We start from the raw sequence: 24,564 nt of genomic DNA, 5'->3' as shown, positions 1-24,564 counted from the left end.
GGTGAGTCAAATATGTCGTAGGAGTTGGTTGACACAAGTGCTAGACCGGCAACACCTTCATCTTGAGTATATTCGGAGTCAGAGTGATAGCTTCTCTCGGAGTGATTGTCGGAGTCGGAGCCGGATACCCATTCACCAACATGAGTTTGATGTCTTTGTTTTGTGTAGCTCCTTGATGAATTGTCCTTCCTTTCCGAATCCTTGCTTCTTCGGGATGTTCTTCGTTCATACCGATCATCTCTACTCCCTCTTTATCTTGATGGTGATTCTTCTCTTCTACTCCTTCTTTTTGGAGAATCTTCTCTTCTTTTGTAGGGAGCCGTACACTCATTGGAATAGTGTCCGGGTCTTCCACAATTGTAGCAATTACGCTCACGACTAGAAGATCTTTTGTCATTGTAGGACCTTGACTTGGAACTTCTTTCCTTGCTTTTACTCTTGTAGAAATTGTTGAAGTTCTTCACCATTAGGCTCAATTCTTCATTGAAGGTTTGTTTATCACTTGATGATGTGGGAGCTTCACATGATGCTTTGTAAGCACCACTTGACTTGTTGTGGAGCTCCTCCTTATCCTTGAGTGACATCTCATGAGCAACAATTCTTCCAATGACTTTCGTTGGCTTGAGATCTTTGTAATTGGGCATCATTTGGATCAATGTGCACACGGTATCATATTTTCCATCCAAGGCTCTTAGGATCTTCTTGATGATGAATTTGTCGGTTATCTCTTCACTTCCTAAGCCGGCAATCTCATTTGTGATGAGAGCAAGCCTAGAGTACATCTCAACGACGCCTTCACCATCCTAAATTTTGAACTTGTCAAGTTGACTTTGAAGCACATCCAATTTGGATTCCTTGACGGAGTCGGTACCTTCGTGCATGTCAATCAAAGTATCCCAAATTTTCTTTGCATTCTCAAGACGGCTGATTTTGTTGAATTCTTCGGGGCACAATCCGTTGAAGAGGAAATCGCAAGCTTGAGCATTGTGTTGCAGCATCTTCTACTCTTCCGCGGTAGCTTCACAGTTCGGTTCTCTCCCATCAAAGAATTCACCTTACAAGCCAATACACACAATAGCCCAAATGGCGGGGTTATGTCCAAGAATATGCATTTTCATCTTATGCTTCCAACTAGCAAAATTAGTACCATCAAAGTAAGGACCTCTACGGTGGTAATTTCCCTCGCTAGACGCCATACTCTCCTAGGTTGTGAAACCAAGGCTATGACCACCAAAGCTATGGAAATCAAAGCAAATGGAGACCAAAGCTCGGATACCACTTGTAGGATCGAAAGTATGTCTAGGGGGGGGGGTGATTAGACTACTTGACCAAAAAAAATCTAGCCTTTTCCCAATTTTAGTTCTTGGCAGATTTTAGCAACTTAGCACAAGTCAAGCAATCAACCTACACATGCAATTCTAAGAGTATAGCAGCAGAATGTAAAACAATTGCATATGAAGGTAAAGGGAGGAGTTTGAGGGAGCAAACGCAATGTTGACACGAAGATTTTTTAGCCGTGGTTCCGATAGGTGGTGCTATCGTACATCCACGTTGATGGAGACTTCAACCCACGAAGGGTAACGATTGCGCGAGTCCATGGAGGGCCCCACCCACGAAGGGTCCACGAAGAAGCAACCTTGTCTATCCCACCATGGCCGTTGCCCATGAAGGACTTGCCTCACTAGGGTAGATCTTCACGAAGTAGGCGATCTCCTTGCCCTTACAAACTCCTTGGTTCAACTCCACAATCTTGTCGGAGGCTCCCAAGTGACACCTAGCCAATCAAGGAGACACCACTCTCCAAGAAGTAACAAATGGTGTGTTGATGATGAACTCCTTGCTCTTGTGCTTCAAATGATAGTCTCCCCAACACTCAACTCTCCCTCACAAGATTTGGATTTGGTGGAAAGAAGATTTGAGTGGAAAGCAACTTGGGGAAGGCTAGAGATCAAGATTTATGTGGTAGGAATGGAATATCTTGACCTCAACACAAGTGTAGGTGGTTCTCTCTCAGAAAATGCATGTTGGAAGTGTAGGCATGTTCTGATGGCTCTCTCCACGAATGAAGAGTGGGTGGAGGGGTATGTATAGCCTCCACACAAAATCTAACCGTTACACACAATTTACCAAACTCGGTGGGACCGAATCCTGAAACTCGGTCGGACCGATTTAGTAAGTAATGTGACTATTAGGATTTTCGGTGGGACCGACATGTCATCTCGGTGGGACCGATATGGTTAGGGTTAGGGCATAACGTAATCTCGGTGAGACCGATTACACAAACTCAGTGAGACCGATTTTGGTAATAGACACACAGAGGGTTGGTCAGACAAACTCGGTGGGACCGATTCGCTCATCTCGGTTAGACCGAAACGTTAAGAAGGGAAACAGAGAGTTTGCATTGCAATGTCAGTGGGACCGATCGCTCATCTCGGTTTGACCGAAACCTTACGAAGGGAAACAGAGAGATTGCAATCCCATCTCGGTGAGACCGAGATCCCTATCGGTGAGACCGAAAAGACTAGGGTTTGTGGCTGTGGCTATGACATCTGAACTCGGTGGCACCGGATAGATGGTTTCGGTGGGGCCAAGTTCGACTTTTGGTTTGGGTCATATGTGGATGTGAGAAAGTAGTTGAGGGCTTTGGAGCATATCACTAAGCACTTTGAGCAAGAAACTCATTAAGCAACACCTCATCCCTCCTTGATAGTATTGGCTTTTCCTATAGACTCAATGTGATCTTGGATCACTAAAATAGAAAATGTAGAGTCTTGTGCTTTGAGCTTGAGCCAATTCTTTTGTCCTTAGCATTTTGAGGGATCCACTTTTCTCATCCATGCCATGCCAATCATTGAGCTTTCCTGAAATATTTATCTTGAAATAGCATTAGCTCAATGAGCTATATGTTGTTAGGAATTACCAAAACCACCCAGGGATAGTTGCACTTTCAGATGCTCATATTTGTTCCTACATATTCTAGGAAGATCTTTATCGATCAAACCACATAACAACATACATTGTTCCCTTTGTCATCGGTATGTTACTTTCCCGAGACTCGATCATCCGTATCATCATACCTAGTTCAATCTCGTTACCGGCAAGTCTCTTTACTCGTTCCATAATGGTTCATCCCACAACTAACTCATTAGTCACATTGCTTGCAAGGCTTATAGTGATGAGCATTACTGAGAGGGCCCAGAGATACCTCCTCGATACACGGAGTGACAAATCCTAATCTTGATCTATGCCAACACAACAAACACCTTCGGAGACACCTACAGAGCATATTTATAATCACCCAGTTATGTTGTAATGCTTGATAGCACACAAGGTGTTCCTTCGTTATTCGGGAGTTGCATAATCTCATAGTCTGAGGAACATGTATAAGTCATGAAGAAAGCAGTAGCAATGAAACTGTCACAATCATAATGCTAAGCTAACGGATGGGTCTTGTCCATCACATCATTCTCCCAATGATGTGATCCTATTCATCAAATGACAACACATGTCTATGGTTAGGAAACATAACCATCTTTGATTAACATACTAGTCAAGTAGAGGCATACTAGGGACGCTAAGTTTTGTCTATGTATTCACACATGTACTAAGTTTTGGGTTAATACAATTCTAGCATGAATAATAAACATTTATCTTGATATAAGGAAATATAAATAACAACTTTATTATTGCCTCCAGGGCATATTTCCTTCAGTCTCCCAGTTGCACTAGAGTAAATAATCTAGATTACACAGTAATGATTCTAACACCCATGGAGTCTTGGTGCTGATCATGTTTTGCTCGTGGAAGAGGCTTAGTCAACGGGTCTGCAACATTCAGATCCATATGTATTTTGAAAATCTCTATGTCTCTCTCCATGACTTGATGCCGGATGGAATTGAAGCATCTCTTGATGTGTTTGGTTCTCTTGTGAAATATGGATTCCTTTGCCAAGGCAATTGCACCAGTATTGTCACAAAAGATTTTCATTGGACCCGATGCACTAGGTATTACACCTAGATCGGATATGAACTCCTTCATCCAGACTCCTTCATTTGCTGCTTCCGAAGCAGCTATGTACACCGCTTCACACGTAGATCCCGCCACGACACTCTGCTTGGAACTGCACCAACTGACAGCTCCACCATTCAATATAAATACATATCGGATTGCGAATTAGAGTCATCCGGATCAGTGTCAAAGATTGCATCGACGTAACCATTTACGACGAGCTCTTTGTCACCTCCATAAATGAGAAACATATCCTTAGTCCTTTTCAGGTATTTCAGGATGTTCTTGACTGCTGTCCAGTGCTCCACTCCTGGATTACTTTGGTACCTCCCTGCTATACTTATATCAAGGCACACATCAGGTCTGGTACACAACATTGCATACATGATAGAACCTATGGCTAAAGCATAGGGAATGACTTTCATTTTCTCTCTATCTTCTGCAGTGGTCGGGTATTGAGTCTGACTCAACTTCACACCTTGTAACACAGGCAAGAACTCTATCTTTGACTGGTCCATTTTGAACTTCTTCAAAACTTTATCAAGGTATGTGCTTTGTGAAAGTCCAATTAAGCGTCTTGATCTATCTCTATAGATCTTGATGCCCAATATGTAAGCAGCTTCACCGTGGTCTTCCATTGAAAAACTCTTATTCAAGTATCCTTTTATGCTATCCAGAAATTCTATGTCATTTCCAATCAGCAATATGTCATCCACATATAATATTAGAAATGCTACAGAGCTCCCACTCACTTTCTTGTAAATACAAGCTTCTCCAAAAGTATGTATAAAACCACATGCTTTGATCACACTATCAAAGCGTTTATTCCAACTCCGAGAGGCTTGCACTAGTCTATAAATGGATCGCTGGAGCTTGCACACTTTGTTAGCACCCTTTGGATCGACAAAACCTTCTAGTTGCATCATATACAACTCTTCTTCAAGAAATCCATTAAGGAATGAAGTTTCAACATCCATCTGCAAAATTTCATAATCATAAAATGCGGCAATTGCTAACATGATTCGGACAGACTTAAGCATCGCTACGGGTGAGAAAGTCTCATCGTAGTCAACTCCTTGAACTTGTCGAAAACCTTTCGCAACAAGTCGAGCTTTGTAAACAGTAACATTACCGTCAGCATTAGTCTTCTTCTTGAAGATCCATTTATTTTCTATGGCTTGCCGATCATCAGGAAAATCCATCAAAGTCCATACTTTGTTCTCATACGTGGACCCCATCTCAGATTTCATGGCCTCAAGCCATTTCACGGAATCTAGGATCATCATCGCTTCCTCATAGTTTGTAGGTTCATCATGGTCTAGTAACATGACTTCCAGAACAGGATTACCGTACCATTCTGGTGCGGACCGTACTCTAGAAGGCCTACGAGGTTTGGTAGTAACTTCATCTAGAGTTTCATGATCATCATCATTAGCTTCCTCACTAATTGGTGTAGGAATCCCTGGAACTGATTTCTGTGATGAACTACTTTCCAATTCGGGAGAAGGTACAATTACCTCATCAAGTTCTACTTTCCTCCCACTCACTTCTTTCGAGAGAAACTCCTTCTCTAGAAAGGATCCATTCTTCGCAATGAATATCTTGCCTTCGGATCTGTGATAGAAGGTGTACCCAACTGTTTCCTTTGGGTATCCTATGAAGACACATTTCTCCGATTTGGATTCGAGCTTATCAGTTTGAAGTTTTTTCACATAAACATCGCAGCCCCTATCACAGCCCCAGTTCAGGACTTGCTTGTCTTTGCCTTAGCCTCCATGCATCATGTCTAAATTTTATGAAACCTGAAATGGGGATTGATCCAAACCCTAGCACCAAATGAATTCAATAGGATCAAATTAAATATTTTCACGAACCCAAAATGCCTTAAGAAAAGTTCATTATCTCTGGATAAGGTGGAAACCCCTGCCAAAAATGATGAATGTATTTCTAGGACATTTTTTGGATTTTTGAATTAACTCACTACCTATTTGAATTGGAGCTAATAAATGCTATAAAATAAGTTATAGCTCCAATACTTCTGGATTTATTTCTGGGCATATGGAATAACTCAGAGAGTGCCTATGAATGTTTCCAGAATCTATGAAAGTGGTTTGGCCTTTTGAATCAAACCAAACATATTGAAATAAAATAGAAAACAGAAAGAATTAGAGAGAGAGAGAAGGACTCACCTGGGCCACTTACCTGGCCTGGCACTGTAGCGGCCCAGCTCTGCCGGCCCAGCCCACCAAGGGCTCCCTGTCGTCTTCCACCTCCTGCCAGTGGGCAGGAGGGTGTGTGCCCCACACGCGTGCATGCGGCCCTGGCCACCTCCTGCTTGCTGCCGCTTCTGGAGGCCTCTAAGGTCGCCACGTAGCCGCCCGAAGCCGTCTTCCTCTCTCTTCCCCGAGCTCTCCCCTCCCTCTGGCTCTCTCTTTCTCATACGCACCAAGCGTGCCGTCACCGCCGCTCACTGCCGCTGCGCCCATCGCCGTTCCCTTGCACCGTGACCGTGACCCCGAGCTCCGCCCGGACCCCAAGACCCTCTACACCGACCCACTGAAGTCCGGATGCCCCAGAGACGACACCGCGACGTTTCTTCCCCATCCTAGGCCACCGGATGCCGTCGCCCGATTCGTCCGATCCCGTCTGTCCTTGAGCCCTCTGAGAATCCCCTCCCACTCGAGGTGAGCTCCTCATCATTTCACCCCAAGCCCTGTTGCCCCACTCGTCCCCTAGCTAGCTGCCCTGTCGGACCCAAAAGCTCACCGCCATCATGCTTCATCGCCGCAGTGGCCAGAGCTAGCTATGACCGCAACCGAGCACTACAACATGCTCAGAACATCGTCAGGAGCCTAAATCACTCCCGTTGCTCCTGCCATGCGCTGTAGCATAGTTTCCACCGACACCCGATCTCCGGCTGCCGCCCCAGTGCTTGCCGTCGTCAACTCCGGGCACCCCGCGACCTGCCGCTGCCTCTGCTGGATGCGCAAGAGCAAGGGCTATGCCCTAGCGCCCTCAGCATGCTAAGCCTACGCCTCTAACGCAACTCCAGCGTGCCACCGCCGTGTCTTGTGGTTGTCACCAGCTAGTCTCCGACGTGATGACGTGGCACCGTCATTAGGGACTAACAACCCTACTAATTAGCCCCCTCTCTCACTGACATATGGGCCCCACGCCCTTAACTAACCACAAGGTTATTCCCAGTTTAATTTAAGCTAATGCCCGTGGGCCCACCGGTCAGTTTGACCTTGCCACCTCAGCTGCTGACCTGGCCCCACTGGTCTGCCTCTACTGCGACGTTGTTACACTAACATGCAGGATCCACAGGTGAGGTTTGACCTGGGTCAGCGCAGTTGACCTACTGATGTAATGCTTACGCTTTGCTGATGCAGTAAAGTTTTTTTAGGATGTTTAATAAATCAAAAATGATTTATTTATTTCAAAAAATGCTTTAAACTTTTAAAAATCATACAAATTCAACTGTAACTCAGAATGAAATAATTTATATATGAAAAATGATCAGAAAAATCCAATCTATCCATCTGTACAATTTTCATGCATGTTAGAACAACTTGTGACTACTGTTTAGGACAATTCAATTAAATGGCATTTAAGAAATCACATATGGAGTTTGAATTTGAACCTAGGGTTCAAACCAACTCCATTTAACCTGTTGCTAGTTGCATTAGCTCAAAACACAGCATATTGACATGTCATGATCATGCATCATATTGTTGCATTGCATTGATTGTGTTTCTTCTTTGTTTGCTGGTGTTTGTCCCCTATCAGTAGACGGCGTTCCGACTATGAGTTTGATGACACCGATGAAGAACTATATTATCTTCAGAAGTGCGAGGCAAGCAAAAACCCCTTGTTCATTCCGATACAATCCCACTCTCTCGCTCCTGCTCTCTTTTACTGCATTAGGACAACAACGATTCGTCTATTACTTGGTGCGGTAGTTGAATCCCCTTTTCCTCTGCATGACCTGTCATTGCCACAGTAAATAGATGAAACCCACTAGCATGAGTAGGAGTTGTTTGAGCCCTGATGTGCCTATTCATTCATGCTTGTTTGTCATGCCTGTTACTGCTTAGAGTTGAGTCAGCTCTGATTCATCAGGGATGAATTGGAATGGTGTTGAACATGTCCTACTGTGTGTGAGCTAAGTGTGTGAACACGATTATGTAAAGGTAGCGGTGAGAGGCCATATAGGAGTACATGGTGGGTTGTCTCATTGAAGCCGTCCTCAGGAACTGAGTTCTATGTTTGTGATCCATGAATAATTACTACCACTCATTGGGATCCTTAGTTGACCCTCTCGGCTTCTTAATCACCCTTGTCCTCTGTCCAAGAGTTGCAAGTAGTTTCTGGTGTTTATAGTATGTTGGAGGCCATGCGCAGCGCTGACCTGAGGGGTTGGCTGTGATGCGGTAGGCACGTGGCACGGTGTACCAGGCACCCGTTTGGTGTCTCGGGAACCCTGCTCACATCGTTTGGGGCCGTATGTGGAAACTTCGGCCGGACTCCTTGCAGATGGAACCTGAATAGGCGATAAACCTGGACTAGAGACTTGAGTGTTTAGGTAGGCCATGGCCGACACCCTCGTTGGGCTTCCGCTTGAAGGTTGCCGAGTACATGTCGTGTAAACGACGGTAATTGGTGAGAGCGTGTGCGAAAAAGTACACCCCTGTAGGGTTAACATCATCTATTCGAATAGCCGCGTCCGCGGTAAAGGACCTCTGGTTGCCTATACAGTTCATAGAGAAGTGAAAGTGGATACCCTAAAATGCGCAAGATAAGTGTGAGTGCTATGGATGGTGTTCTCGTAGTGAGACAGGAGCGGATCCATAGTGGTGTATTGATATGGTGAATATGTGGACGCGTGTGCGCCACCTCAAAAGAGTTACTTGCAGTCGTAGTTCAGGATAGCCACTGAGTCAGAGCTGGCTTGCTGCAGTTAAACCCCAACATCCCTTTTGTTGATACTGATGCATATGTAGATAGTTCTGATGTAAGTCTTGCTGGGTACATTTGTACTCACGTTTGCTTAATTTATGTTTTTGTAGAGAGACTTCAGTCTCGTTAGTAGTTTCGTGTGGACTTCGACGTTTAGCTTGTTACCTCAGCTACGATCTTGTGCCCTTGGCAGGATCTGGTAGATAGTCAGGCTTCTCAGCCTTTTTCATTTGTAGTTGTCTGTACTCAGACATGTTAAGCTTCCGCTTGTGCTTTGACTTGTATGCTCTGAATATTGGGTCACGAGACCCATGTTTGTAATATCTCGCTCCTCGGAGCCTATTGAATAAATACTTTGAGTCATAGAGTTATGTTGTGATGCCATGTTGTATTTGCACATATCGAGCATATTGTGTGTATGATTTGAAATGCTTGGTATGTGTGGGATCTGACAACCTACTTGTTCATCCTTGGTAGCCTCTCTTAGCAGGAAATGTCTCCTAGTGCTTCCACTGAGCCATGGTAGCTTGCTACTGCTCCGGAACACTTAGGCTGGCCGGCATGTGTCCTTCTTTGTTCCTGTGTCTGTCCCTTCAGGGAAATGTCACACGTTGTTCCTTTAAGTCCATGTAGCTTGCTACGACTTGGGTTCATACGTTGTTGATCGACACGTCCGTTGTTGGGTCATGTATGCCTGTACCTGTAAGTTAGCACCACTTTGGGTCGACAACTAGACATGTCATCTCGGGTTCTTTGTCATATGGATGCTAGCGGCACTATCATATACGTGAGCCAAAAGGCGCAAACTGTCCCAGGACAGGTAAGGTGGCACCCGTGGGAATACCATGCATGAGGCCGCAAAGTGATATGATGTGTTCGTGCTAGATTGGTGTGACTTAGGATCGGGGTCCTGACAGCTTTGGTATCAGAGCCTGACTGCCTGTAGGATTACCAAGCCAAATTGGTCAAAGTTGAGTCTAGAAATTCTTTAGTTATATAAGGGAATTGATCGTGGGATGGAACATAAGGCTCTTTTTACTCCTTTACCTTATGCCTTTTGATCTGGGTCATGCATCCTATCTTTCCCAGGGGGTTAAGGAACTAGGCTTTCTCTTCTTTCTATCAGGATTACGTGTTACTAATATGTAGACTTATAAGATTGTTGGATTTAAGCCCCAGTTCAATTTCTACTACTTCCGTGTGTTCATAGTTGGTCTCGAAACCTTGATATTCTGCTTCTGAGTGGTTATGCCACCATTTTTGTAGGATGTCTCAAATTCTTTGAGCATTTACAGCCATTATGTTGTCCGAGTCATCCCAGGTTTCTAAATAGTCTGGTGCATTTGCAAATTCCTTCTTCCTGCTCCTGATGTTCCTTTGGGCCAGATTAACCACACTAGTTAGTGAGTTGGGTACTCTATTGCCTCGACATATATGTTGGAGTTATTATTATGACCTTAGGTGTCTTAGAGTATCACCTAGTAATCTAGCCATGTTTTGTGTTCCCGGTGTGATGATTCTGGCCGTCATTCTCAAAAGCATCCCGTGATGCAACTTAGTAGTAAGTATTCTACTCCTGGGGTTTTGAACCCGAGATTCACCCTCCTTACTTCATGTTGATAGTGTTTGCTCATTCCTTTAGGTTATTAGTAACCTTTGCGATAGCCCTCGAGGTTCGTGGTATACTATTCTTCCAAATACCATGAACTACTTGTGGCAGTAGTTCCTCGTTGAACCAAAATATCACAACAATAGTGCTCTCGATGAGTTCTCGACTCTATGTTGTGACTCTGCTAGTCCTACCTTTCTGCATGGGTTATCCGGAAGAAACCTGTTGAACTTCGTTCGACATGCTAATCCATGCATCCACAACTCAGAAAATCATATGTTCTTTTGGGTTGTCCCTCTTTAGTTGTTTCCTGGCCCTTGTCTATCAATTGATAGTCAAGAGTATGTGTGCATTCGTTCATCGATGCCTATTACTCTTGTGGTCTATCAAGCCATTCTATTCTGGAATGACCAGGAGAAGCAAACTCCAGTACCTTATCCATTTCCAGGATTGGGTCAAAGCAGTCGTACCCCATAGATCAAATTGCCAATCCAGCTTTTGTTCTGTTCTACCTTGGAGTATTACCATCTTTATATCAAGAATATGATGGGAATTGCACACCATCCTATGAACTATTGATACAGTGATACCTCTTGCCATCATTATTCATTCCTCGGTCATCATGTTATTGTAACCGGAATGCCGACAAGTGAATCATGATGCGTAAAATCTATAACCCTAGCAACCCCGTTGCTTGGTAGTTAAACAGTCAATAACCCCATTCCTAGCGTGTTGAGTATGGAATAATCACCCTAAGGTTGATCGTGCTACCTAGTCCACTTTCCTGGTGCACTCCTCAATTGATGAGTTAGGATTTTGACAAATCCTCGCTCATCTGATCATATCATCTTGCCCTGAAAAGAAAGATTGTTCTCGAGCTTAGTAACATACCGGTGGTTCGTGATTTTCTAAATTTATTCTCGGAAATACCACCAGGTTGTCACTTGACCGCTATGTTGGGTTCGTGATCAAGTTGGTTTTCGAAACCACCCTTTCTCCAAGAATCTGTGTTGGATACCCTGAGCTAGTTGGTTAAGCTAAACAAAAACTTGGAGAGTTGGAAGATAAAAGCTTACCTGACTTAGTTCATTCCTAAGGGATATCTTTGTGTTGTGTGTGTTGAAGAAAGATTATTTTCATCGATTGATCCTCGTGATCAATTGTTGGAGCTATGGTCTTATCAAGTCTTTGATTTGAGTGTGGGCTATCACCAAATCGAGTCAGAACCAATGATGTTCGTAATGTTGGCTTACTGGTGGTTGATCCCTCGAGCATACACCATTACATCTTTTGGTCTGACCAATGCTATCACTTGTTCACATAATTATAGAATTCCATCTTCATGGAAACCTGGATGAATTGTTGTTGAGCCCATCGACAACATGCTTATCTCCCCATGATTTTGTTGAACATTAAGCTAGTGTTGGAAACTTTTGAAAGCATCTCTTCATGTTCCGTTCATGAAGCATATGTTCGGCTGAAAGGAGTGACCTCCTCTAGTTCATGTGCATTTGATGCAAGTTGCCGCAGTGAAACTCGAGAAAGTCAATGCTGCTTCATCTGGAATCATCCCAAGTCATAGTCATGCATGTGCGAGGTATACATTTGTTTGTGACTAGCTACCTTCATTCTATATGTATCCCTAGCACACCAAGCCACTGATTGATTTGTTCAAGGAGAAGAAGTTCCTTCTTAAGAATCATGACTTATGTTAGGACTTTGTTATCCTCGTTGATGGTTCCCCTCCCGAACTCGGTAGTGTTTCGTTGTAAGACTACTATGTGGTCATTGTCGGTGTCAAAATCGGTGGATCTCGGGTAGGGGGTCCCGGACCGTGCGTCCAAGGCTAATGGTAACAGGAGGCGGGGGACACAATGTTTACCCAGGTTCGGGCCCTCTCTATGGAGGTAATACCCTACTTCCTGCTTGATTGATCTTGATGAATATGAGTATTACAAGAGTTGATCTACCACGAGATCATAATGGCTAAACCCTAGAAGCCTAGCCTATGATTATGATTGTTGTTGTCTCTACAGACTAAACCCTTCGGTTTATATAGACACCGGAGGGGGCTAGGGTTACACAAAGTCGGTTACAGAGAAAGGAATCTACATATCCGAATCACCAAGCTTGCCATCCAAGCAAAGGAGAGTCCCATCCGGACACGGGAATAAGTCTTCTATCTTGTATCTTCATAGCCCAATAGTCCGACCCATGTATATAGTCCGGCTTTCTGAGGACCCCTTAATCCAGGATTCCCTCAGTAGCCCCTGAACCAGGCTACAATGATGATGAGTCCGGCACGCAGATTGTCTTTGACATTGCAAGGTGGGTTCCTCCTCCGAATACTTCAAAGTAGATTTCGAACACAAGAATTGTTTCCGGCTCTGCAAAACAAGTTCCACACACAACCATAGAGAGTATAATATTTCATGAGTCCAATCCGCTCACAACATTTCGTAGCGTGACATCACGCCACTGCCCGGTCATTATTCGAACCGTTTTTAGCCTGCCCCTCCATATTTTGAGGTGCGGTTTTATTGGCACGTCTTGTCAAAGTAGAGATCGTGTCCCCTTATCACGGGATTCTCATCAATACGGGCATGGGTAACCCAATCGTGTCATCTGCATGATGCTTGGGGAATAGGAAAATTTTAAGGCGAGTAGGGAGGCGCATGACTTTTACTGCCTTTATAAAGGGATAAGGATTCACCCCTTTTCACCCATGCCTTCTCCTTCCTCTGCCCATCCATTCTCGAGCTCCATCACCCAAGCTCTCGCCTTCTCCACCCAAAAAAGCACCCCAATCATGTCCGGATCCGGAGCAGGAGGCAAGTGGATGGTCTCCTCCGTCAAGGAGAAGGACATCAAGAAGCTCCGGGAGGCCGGGTACTTGGCCCCGGAAATCGCTCACCGACTTCCGGCCAAGGGACAGATCGTCCCTACCCTGGAGCCCTAGGAGAGGGTGGTGTTCCTCACACACTTCGTCCGCGGGCTGGGATTCCCTCTACACCCGTTCGTCCGCAGACTCATGTTCTACTACGGGTTGGACTTCCATGATCTGGCCCCCAATTCCATCCTCAACGTATTGGCATTTTTTGTTCGTGTATGAGGCCTTCCTCTGCATCCCACCTCACTTCGGGCTATGGCTGAAAACCTTCAATGTGAAGCCGAAGGTGGTGAGCGGCCAACAAGCAGAGTGCGGAGGCGCCATGGTGGGCAAGATGCCCAATGTCACCTGGCCCGAAGGCTCCTTCGCGGAGACCGTCAAAGGGTGGTAGTCGGGGTGGTTCTACATCACCGAGCCGCGCGACACCAACTGGGCGGCGGCTCCCGCATTCCGGTCTGGAGTCCCGATGAAAGTGCAACTATCCCTAGGTGGTTTTGGTAATTCCTAACAACATATAGCTCATTGAGCTAACATCATTCCAAGATGAATATTTCAGGAAAAACTCAATGAATGGCATGGCATGGATGAGAAAAGTGGATCCCTCAAAATGCTAACGATAAAAGGATTGGCTCAAGCTCAAAAGCTCAAGACTCTACATTTTATATTTTAGTGATCCAAGATCACATTGAGTCTATAGGAAAAGCCAATACTATCAAGGAGGGATGAGGTGTTGCTTAATGAGTTTCTTGCTCCATAGTGCTTAGTGATATGCTCCAAAACCCTCAACTACTTTCTCACATCCACATATGACCTAAACCAAAAGTCAAACTCGACCCTACCGATTCTTTCTATCCGGCGCCACCGAGTTCAGATGTCATAGCCACTGCCACAAACCCTAGGCAAATCGGTCTCACCGATAGGGATCTCGGTCTCACGGAGATGGGATTGTAATCTCTCTGTTTCCCTTCGTAATGTTTCGGTACCACCGAGATGAGCGATCGGTCCCACCGAGATTGCAATGTAAACTCCCTGTTTCCCTTTCGTAACATTCCGGTCCCACCGGAATGAGCGAATCGGTCCCAGTGAGTTTACCTGACCAACTCTCTGGTTAACTTATTACCAAACTAGGTCTCACCGAGTTTGTGTAATCAGTCTCACCGAGATTACGTTAAGCCCTAAACCCTAACCATATCGGTCCTACCGAGTTGCATGCCGGTCCCACCAAAAATCCTAACGGTCACTAGATTTGCTGAATCGGTCCAACCGAGTTTATCAATTCGGTCCCATCGAGTTTGGCAAGTTGTGTGTAATAGTTAGATTTTGTGTGGAGGCTATATCTACCCCTCCACCTCCTCTTCATTCGTGGAGAGAGCCATCAGAACAAACCTACACTTCCAACTTGCTCTTTCTGAGAGAGAACCACCTACTCATGTGTTGAGGCCAAGATATTCCATTCCTACCATATGAATCTTGATCTCTAGCCTTCCCCAAGTTGCTTTCCACTCAAATCTTCTTTCCACCAAATCCAAATCCTGTGAGAGAGAGTTGAGTGTTGGGGAGACTATCATTTGAAGCACAAGAGCAAGGAGTTCATCATCAACACACCATTTGTTACTTCTTGGAGAGTGGTGTCTCCTAGATTGGCTAGGTGTCACTTGGGAGCCTCCGACAAGATTGTGGAGTTGAACCAAGGAGTTTGTAAGGGCAAGGAGATCGCCTACTTCGTGAAGGTCTATCGCTAGTGAGGCAAGTCCTTCGTGGGCGACGACCATGGTGGGATAGACAAGGTTGCTTCTTCGTGGACCCTTCGTGGGTGGAGCCCCCCGTGGACTCGCGCAACCGTTACCCTTCGTGGGTTGAAGTCTCCGTCAACGTGGATGTACGATAGCACCACCTATCGGAACCACGACAAAAACATCCGTGTCTCCAATCGCGTTTGAATTCTCCAAACCCTTCCCTTTACATTCTTGCAAGTTGCATGCTTTACTTTCCGCTACTCATATAGTCTTGGCATGCTTGCTTGAATTGTGTTAAGATTGCTTGACTTGTGCTAAGATAGCTAAAATATGCCGAAGACTAAAATTGGGAAAATGATAAGTTTTTATTTGGTCAAGTAGTCTAATCACCCCCCTCTAGACATACTTCCGATCCTACACCCGATGCGGCTCACCTCCTGGCAAGAGGAGGGCCTGACCTGGTCTTCTTTGGACGAGCTGACGACGCTTCAAACGCATGTCCAGAGCATGATAAACAAGAGAATCAAGCTCGTCAACGTGATCCAGGTGATGCTCGTTCGCCGAATCCTTCCGTGCCAACGCCGGACTTGCTATCTGTGGGAGTTCGATCCAGCCAAGCACTAGACACTACTGGAGCTCTTCGGCATGACGCACGAAGACATCTGGAAGGTGCTCTTCAAGGCCAACGAGACGCCACCGCCCACGAACAAGGATCGTGGGCATGACTTAACTCACCCTGCTAATCTGGTAGGTTCTTTCATGTTTTCAAGGTATGCCCTTTACCGGCACACCGGAGGAAAGCATCTAAGCCTCCCTATCAATTTTTTCAAGACTGGACAGAGATGGTTGATACGTCTCCAACTTATCTATAATTTTTGATTGTTCCATGCTATTATATTACCCATTTTGGATGTTTATGGGCTTTACTTTACACGTTTATATCATTTTTTGGGACTAACCTACTAACCGGAGGCCCAGCCCGAATTGCTGTTTTTTTGCCTATTTCAATGTTTCAAAGAAAAGGAATATCAAACGGAGTCCAAACGGGATGAAACATTCGGGAGCGATCTTTTCAAAACAAATGCAAACCAGGAGACTTGGAGTGGACGTCAAGCAGCAAACGAGGCGGCCACGAGGGTGCCCGGCGCGCCCTAAGGGGGTGGGCGTGCCCCCCACCCTCGTGGCTCAGCCGACCTACTTCTTCTTCCTATATATATCCACGAACCATGAAAACATCCAAGAGCACCACGAAAACCTAATTCCACTGCTGCAACCTTCTGTATCCGCAAGATCCCATCTTGGAGCCTTCACCGGTGCTTCGCCGGAGGGGGAATCAACACGAAGGGCCTCTACATCATCTCCAAGGCCTCTCCGATGAGTTGTGAGTAGTTTACCACAGACCTTCGGGTCCATAGTTATTAGCTAGATGGCTTCTTCTCTCTCTTTGAATCTCAATACCAAGTTCTCCTCGATCTTCTTGAAGATCTATTTGATGTAACTCTTTTTGCGGTGTGTTTGTTGAGATCCGATGAATTGTGGGTTTATGATCAAGTTTATCTATGAGGAATAATTGAATCTTCTCTGAATTCTTTTATGTGTGATTGGTTATCTTTGCAAGTCTCTTCGAATTATCAGTTTGGTTTGGCCTACTAGATTGATCTTTCTTGCCATGGGAGAAGTGCTTAGCTTTGGGTTCAATCTTGCGGTGTCCTTTCCCAGTGACAGCAGGGGCAGCAAGGCACGTATTATATTGTTTCCATCGAGGATAAAAAGATGGGGTTTATATCATATTGCATGAGTTTATCCCTCTACATCATGTCATCTTTCTTAATGCGTTACTCTGTTCTTCATGAACTTAATACTCTAGATGCAGGCAGGAGTCTGTCGATGTGTGGAGTAATAGTAGTAGATGTATAATCGTTTCAATCTACTTGTTGCGGACATGATGCCTATATACATGGTCATGCCTAGATAATCTCATAACTATGCACTTTTCTATCAATTGCTCGACAATAATTTGTTCACCCACCGTAATACTTATGCTATCTTGAGAGAAGCCACTAGTGAAACCTATGGACCCCGGGTCTATCTTTTATCATATATGTTTCCCATCTACTTTTATTTGCATCTTTTACTTTCCAATCTATATCATAAAAATACCAAAAATATTTATCTTATCTTATTATCTCCATCAGATCTCACTTACGCAAGTTACCATGAAGGGATTGACAACCCCTTTATTGCGTTGGTTGCGAGGTTCTTGTTTGTTTGTGTAGGTGCGTGAGACTTTTGAGGAGCCTCCTACTGGATTGATACCTTGGTTCTCAAAAAATGAGGGAAATACGTACGCTACTTTGCTACATCACCCTTTCCTCCTCAAGGGAAAACCAACGTAGTGCTCAAGAGGTAGCAAGAAGGATTTATGGCGCCGTTGGTGGGGAGGTCTTCGCAAACTCATCTCCCTCGCATTACATTATTTGTCATTTGCCTCTCGTTTTCCTCTCCCCCACTTCACCCTTGCCATTTTATTCGCCCTCTCTTTCCCGTTCTCCCTTCTCTTTCGCTTGCCTCTTGTGTGCCTGTTTGCCCTTATGGCTTTGCCTAAGAACGTTGATCTTCACCTTAAAAGGTTGGAAGAGATTGAATTAAACATTAGAAGCTTTATGACTTTACAATTTGAGCACAATAATTTCTTTTGAAAAGAGCTTAAAGAACAAAAAAGCTTTATGGACTACATGAATAAAGAGCTTGATGATATGTCTAAAGAATTTTATGGTTTGAATTCTCAGATTGCTCGTCTTGAAAAATCTATAGCCCAATTTTCTGATAAGCAAGCCACCTTAGTTAATAAGGTGGCTGCCAAACCAGAAGGGTTAGGTGAAAATAATGATGAAGATCTAAAAGTTATTGATGTGCCCCTTATTAAATCTTTGTTTTGCTATATGAATCTTGATAATGATGGGACTGGAGATGAGTCAACTTTAGTTAAAAGGCATCCCAATAGTTCGGAGTTTTTAGATCTTGATGTTAAATATGGTAAAAGTGGGATTGGAGAGGTCAAAACTTTACATAGCATTGAACCCACTATTATGGATTTCAAGGAATTTAATTATGATAATTGTTTAATAGATTGTACTTCCTTGTTGCAATCCGTGTTGAATTCTCCTCATGCTTATAGTCAAAATAAAGCTTTTACCAAACATATTGTTGATGCCTTGATGCAATCTTATGAGGAAAAACTTGAATTGGAAGTTTCTATACCTAGAAAACTTTATGATGAGTGGGAACCTACTATAAAAATTAAAATTAAATATCATGAATGATATGCTTTGTGTGATTTGGGTGCTAGTGTTTCCACGATTCTGAAAACTTTATGTGATGTGCTAGGTTTCCATGATTTTGATGATTGCTCTTTAAACTTGCACCTTGCGGATTCCACCATTAAGAAACCTATGGGAAGGATTAATGATGTTCTTATTATTGCAAATAGGAATTATGTGCCCGTAGATTTTATCGTTCTTGATATAGATTGCAATCTTTTATGTCCTATTATTCTTGGTAGACCTTTTCTTAGAACGATTGGTGCAATAATTGATATGAAGGAAGGGAATATTAGATTTCAATTTCCACTAAGGAAAGGCATGGAACACTTTCCTAGAAACAAAGTCAAATTACCTTATGAATCTATTATGCAAGCTACTTATGATTTGAATACCAAATATGGCAATACTTAGATCTATTCTCGCTTTTATGCCTAGCTAGGGGCGTTAAACGATAGCGCTTGTTGGGAGGCAACCCAATTTTATTTTAGTTCCTTGATTTTTGCTTCTGTTTAGTAATAAATATTTCATCTAGCTTTTATTTATATATGGTTTTATTTTTTAATTAGTGTTTGTGCCAAGTAGAACCTATAGGATAACCTACGGTGTTAGTTAATTTGATTCTGCTGAAAAACAGAAACTTTTGCGCGCTCATGAATAATTTTAGTAAATCACAGAAATATGATTTTGCATTGATTCTTTTTGCAGTAGATCAATAGACAAATTTCCCAGGACTTCCTATTTTGGTAGGATTTTTAGAGTTCCAGAAGTATTCGAAAGTTACAGATTTCTACAGACTGTTCTGTTTTTGACAGATTCTGTTTTGCGTGTGTTGTTTGCTTATTTTGATGCATCTATGGCTAGTATAAGGGGGTATGAACCATAGATAAGTTGGAATACAGTAGGTTTAACACCAATATAAATAAAGAATGAGTTCATTACAGTACCTTATGTGGTGGTTTTTCTTTCTTACACTAACGGAGCTTATGAGATTTCCTGTTGAGTTTTGTGTTGTGAAGTTTTCAAGTTTTGGGTAAAGATTTGATGGACTATGGAATAAGGAGTGGCAAGAGCCTAAACTTGGGGATTACCATGGCACCCCAATATATTCAAGGATAACCAAAAGCCTAAGCTTGGGGTTGCCCCGGAAGGCATCCCCTCTTTCGTCTTCGTTTATCGGTAACTTTACTTGGAGCTATATTTTTATTCACCACATGATATGTGTTTTGCTTGGAGCGTCTTGTACGATATGAGTCTTTGCTTTTTAGTTTACCACAATCATCCTTGCTGTATACACCTTTTGGGAGAGACTCACTTGATTTGGAATTTATTAGAATACTCTACGTGATTCACTTATATCTTTTGAGCTAGATAATTTTTTGCTCTAGTGCTTCACTTATACTTTTTAGAGCACGACGGTGGTTTATTTTTGTAGAAATTCTTAATCTCTCGTGCTTCACTTATATCATTTTGAGAGTCTTTTAGAACAACATGGTATTTTCTATGGTTATGAAATTGTCCCTAGAATGATGGGCATCCAAGTTGGGTATAATAAAAACTATCATAGAATGTGAATTGGATGCTATGATCAATTTGATGCTTGATAATTGTTTTGAGATATGAGGATGGTGATATTAGAGTCATGCTAGTGGAGTAATTATGAACTTGAGGAATACTTGTGTTGAAGTTTGTGATTCTCGTAGCATGCACGTATGGTGAACCGCTCTGTGATGAAGTTGGAGCATGATTTATTTATTGATTGTCTTCCTTATGAGTGGCGGTCGGGGACGAGCGATGGTCTTTTCCTACCAATCTATCCCCCTAGGAGCATGCACGTAGTACTTTGTTTTCAATGACTTGTAGATTTTTGCAATAAGTATATGAGTTCTTTATGACTAATGTTGAGTCCATGGATTATACGCACTCTCACCCTTCCACCATTGCTAGCCTCTCTTGTGCCGCGCAACTTTCGCCGGTACTATACACCCACCATATACCTTCCTCAAAACAGCCACCATACCAACCTATTATGGCATTTCCATAGCCATTCCGAGATATATTGCCATGCAACTTTCCACCGTTCCGTTTATTATGACACGCATCATCATTGTCATATTGCTTTTGCATGATCATGTAGTTGACATTGTATTTGTGGCAAAGCCACCTTCATAATTCTTCCATACATGTCACTCTTGATTCATTGCATATCCCGGTACACCGCCGGAGGCATTCATATAGAGTCATATTTTGTTCTAAATATCGAGTTGTAATCTTGAGTTGTAAGTAAATAAAAGTGTGATGATCTTCATTATTAGAGCATTGTCCCAAGTGAGAAAAGGATGATAGAGACTATGATTCCCCCACAAGTCGGGATGAGACTCCGGACTTTATAAAAAAAGAGAGAAATGCCAAAAAAAAGAGAAAGGCCAAATAAAAAATGAGAGAAAAAGAGAGAAGGGACAATGCTACTATCCTTTTACCACACTTGTGCTTCAAAGTAGCACCATGATCTTCATGATAGAGAGTCTCCTATGTTGTCACTTTCATATACTAGTGGGAATTTTTCATTATAAGAACTTTGCTTGTATATTCCAATGATGGGCTTCCTCAAAATGCCCTAGGTCTTCGTGAGCAAGCAAGTTGGATGCACACCCACTTAGTTTCTTTTGTTGAGCTTTCATACATTTATAGCTCTAGTGCATCCGTTGCATGGCAATCCCTACTCACTCACATTGATATCTATTAATGGGCATCTCCATAGCCCCTTGATACACCTAGTTGATGTGAGACTATTGAAAGGATCGATATAGTTGACTAGAGGGGGGGGGGGTGAATAGGCAACTAACAATTTTTAGCTTTTCTTTACCAAATTAAACTTTGCATCAAAGTAGGTTGTCTAAAAATGCAACTAGGTGAGCAACCTATATGATGCAACAACAACAAGTACACAAGCAAGCAAGGGATACAACACAAAAAGGCTTGCACAAGTAAAGGCACGAGATAACCAAGAGTGGAGCCGATGGAGACGAGGATGTGTTACCGAAGTTCCTTCCTTTTGAGGGGAAGTACGTCTCCGTTATAGCGGTGTGGAGGCACAATGCTCCCCAAGAAGCCACTAGGGCTACTGTATTCTCCTCACGCCCTCACACAATGCGAGATGCCGTGATTCCACTATTGGTGCCCTTGAAGGCGGCGACCAAACCTTTAAAAACAAGGTTGGGGCTATCTCCACAACTTAATTGGAGGCTCCCAACGACACCACGAAGCTTCACCACAATGGAATATGGCTCCGCGGTGACCTCAACCGTCTAGGGTGCTCAAACACCCAAGAGTAACAAGATCCGCTAGGAATTAGTGGGGGAATAAAATTTCTCTTGGTGGAAGTGTAGATCGGGGCCTTCTCAACCTATCCCGAGAAAATCAACAAGTTTGATTGGCTAGGGAGAGAGATCGGGTGAAAATGGAGCTTGGAGCAACAATGGAGCTTTTGGGGGAAGAGGTAGGTCAACTTTGGGCAAGAAGACCCCCTTATATAGTGGGGGGAACAATCCAACCGTTACCCCCCCCCAAGCAGCCCCGCAGAGAGCGGGACTACCGCTGGGGTGGGCGGTACTACTGCTATGGACAGCGGTACTACCGTCCCACCTTGCAATACTGCCGCAAAGAAGAGGGGAGCGAGGAGCAAGGGGAGGCTCTGGACCCAGAGCGGTACTACCGTGGAGGTAAGGGCGGTACTACCGCTTAAGAGCGGTACTACCGCCTCTACTACCGCAACTAGTGCCGCAAAACCCGACAAGAGAAAAAGAACCCTCGAGTCAAGGCGGTAGGAGCATGGAGCCGCAGTGGTACTACGACAGAGGGCTTCAAGCGGTACTACCGCTGAGAAGCGGTACTGCCGCTTGTAGCACTCGACGGTACTACCGCTGTGGCCCGCGGCACTACCGCTGGGACCAAGCGAAGCTCAAAAGAAGGGGAATGAGCTCACCATTGAAGCGGAAAGGCTCGGAGGGTGTGACAAGGATGTGTACGTGTTGATTCCACCCTAGCCTTACCAAAGCGAACCCCCTCTTGATAGTATGGTGACTCCTACGAACCTAGTCCACCAACATAGAAACGAAAGAGCTACACCGTCTTGAATAACACTCCAAGGGAAGGGAATCGTCTCGTGCCAAAGGATGAATCTCTGAAAAACTCAACGCACACGATTAGTCTGCAAAAGCATTGTCATCAATCACCAAAACACCTTAGGGATAAATATGCCCTTACAACTATGTTCTCCTTTTTGTCTTCTCCACAACCACCATTCTATTCCACATATAGTGCTATGTCCATGGCTCACGCTCATGTATTGCGTGAAACTTGAAGAAGTTTGAGAATACTAAAGTATGAAACAATTGCTTGGCTTGTCATCGGGGTTGTGCATGATTAAATACTTTGTGTGATGAAGATAGATCATAGCCAGACTATATGATTTTGTAGGGATAGCTTTCTTTAGCCATGTTATTTTGAGAAGACATGATTGCTTTGTTAGTATGCTTGAAGTATTATTGTTTTCATGCCAATATGAACTTTTATTTTGAATCATTTGGATCTGAACATTTATGCCACTATAAAGAAAATTACATTGAGAAATATGCTAGGTAGCATTTCACATCAAAAATTCTGTTTTTATCATTTACCTACTCGTGGACGAGAAGGAATTAAGCTTGGGGATGCTTGATACGTCTCCAACGTATCTATAATTTTTGATTGTTCAATGCTATTATATTACCCGTGGATGTTTATGGGCTTTACTTTACACTTTTATATCATTTTTTGGGACTAATCTACTAACCGGAGGCCCAACCCGAATTGTTGTTTTTTCTCCTATTTCAGTGTTTCGAAGAAAAGGAATATCAAAGAGTCCAAACAGGATGAAACCTTCGGGAGCGATCTTTTCAGAACAAATGCAAACCAAGAGACTTGGAGTGGACGTCAAGCAGCAAACGAGGAGGCCACGAGGGTGCCCAGCGCGCTCTAAGGGGGTGGGCGTGCCCCCACCCTCGTGGCTCAACCGACCTACTTCTTCCTCCTATATATATCCACGTACCCTGAAAACATCCAAGAGCACCACGAAAACCTAATTCCACCGCCGCAACCTTCTGTATCCTCGAGATTCCATCTTGGATCCTTCACCGGTGCTCCATCGGAGGGGGAATCGACCATGGAGGGCCTCTACATCATCTCCAAGGCCTCTCTGATGAGTTGTGAGTAGTTTACCACAGACCTTCGGGTCCATAGTTATTAGCTAGATGGCTTCTTCTCTCTCTTTGAATCTCAATACCAAGTTCTCTTCGATCTTCTTGGAGATCTATTTGATGTAACTCTTTTTGCGGTGTGTTTGTCGAGATCCGATGAATTGTGGGTTTATGATCAAGTTTATCTATGAGAAATAATTAAATCTTCTCTGAATTCTTTTATGTGTGATTGGTTATCTTTGCAAGTCTCTTCGAATTATCAGTTTGGTTTGGCCTACTAGATTGATCTTTCTTGCCATGGGAGAAGTGCTTAGCTTTGGGTTCAATCTTGGGGTGTCCTTTCCCAGTGATAGCAGGGGAAGCAAGGCACATATTGTATTGTTGCCATCGAGGATAAAAAGATGGGGTTTATATCATATTGCATGAGTTTATCCCTCTACATCATGTCATCTTTCTTAATGCGTTACTCTGTTCTTCATGAACTTAATACTCTAGATGCATGCAAGAGTCGGTCGATGTGTGGAGTAATAGTAGTAGATGCAGAATCGTTTCGATCTACTTGTTGCGGACATGATGCCTATATACATGATCATGCCTAGATAATCTCATAACTATGCACTTTTCTATCAATTGCTCGATAGTAATTTGTTCACCCACCCTAATACTTATGCTATCTTGAGAGAAGCCACTAGTGAAACTTATGGCCCCTGGGTCTATCTTTTATCATATAAGTTTCCCATCTACTTTTATTTGCATCTTTTACTTTCCAATCTCTATCATAAAAATACCAAAAATATTTATCTTA

The sequence above is a fragment of the Triticum aestivum genome, chromosome 4B (genome assembly GCF_018294505.1).
Source record: "Triticum aestivum cultivar Chinese Spring chromosome 4B, IWGSC CS RefSeq v2.1, whole genome shotgun sequence".
NCBI lineage: Eukaryota > Viridiplantae > Streptophyta > Magnoliopsida > Poales > Poaceae > Triticum > Triticum aestivum.
Note: the sequence above shows the minus strand (reverse complement) of the source record.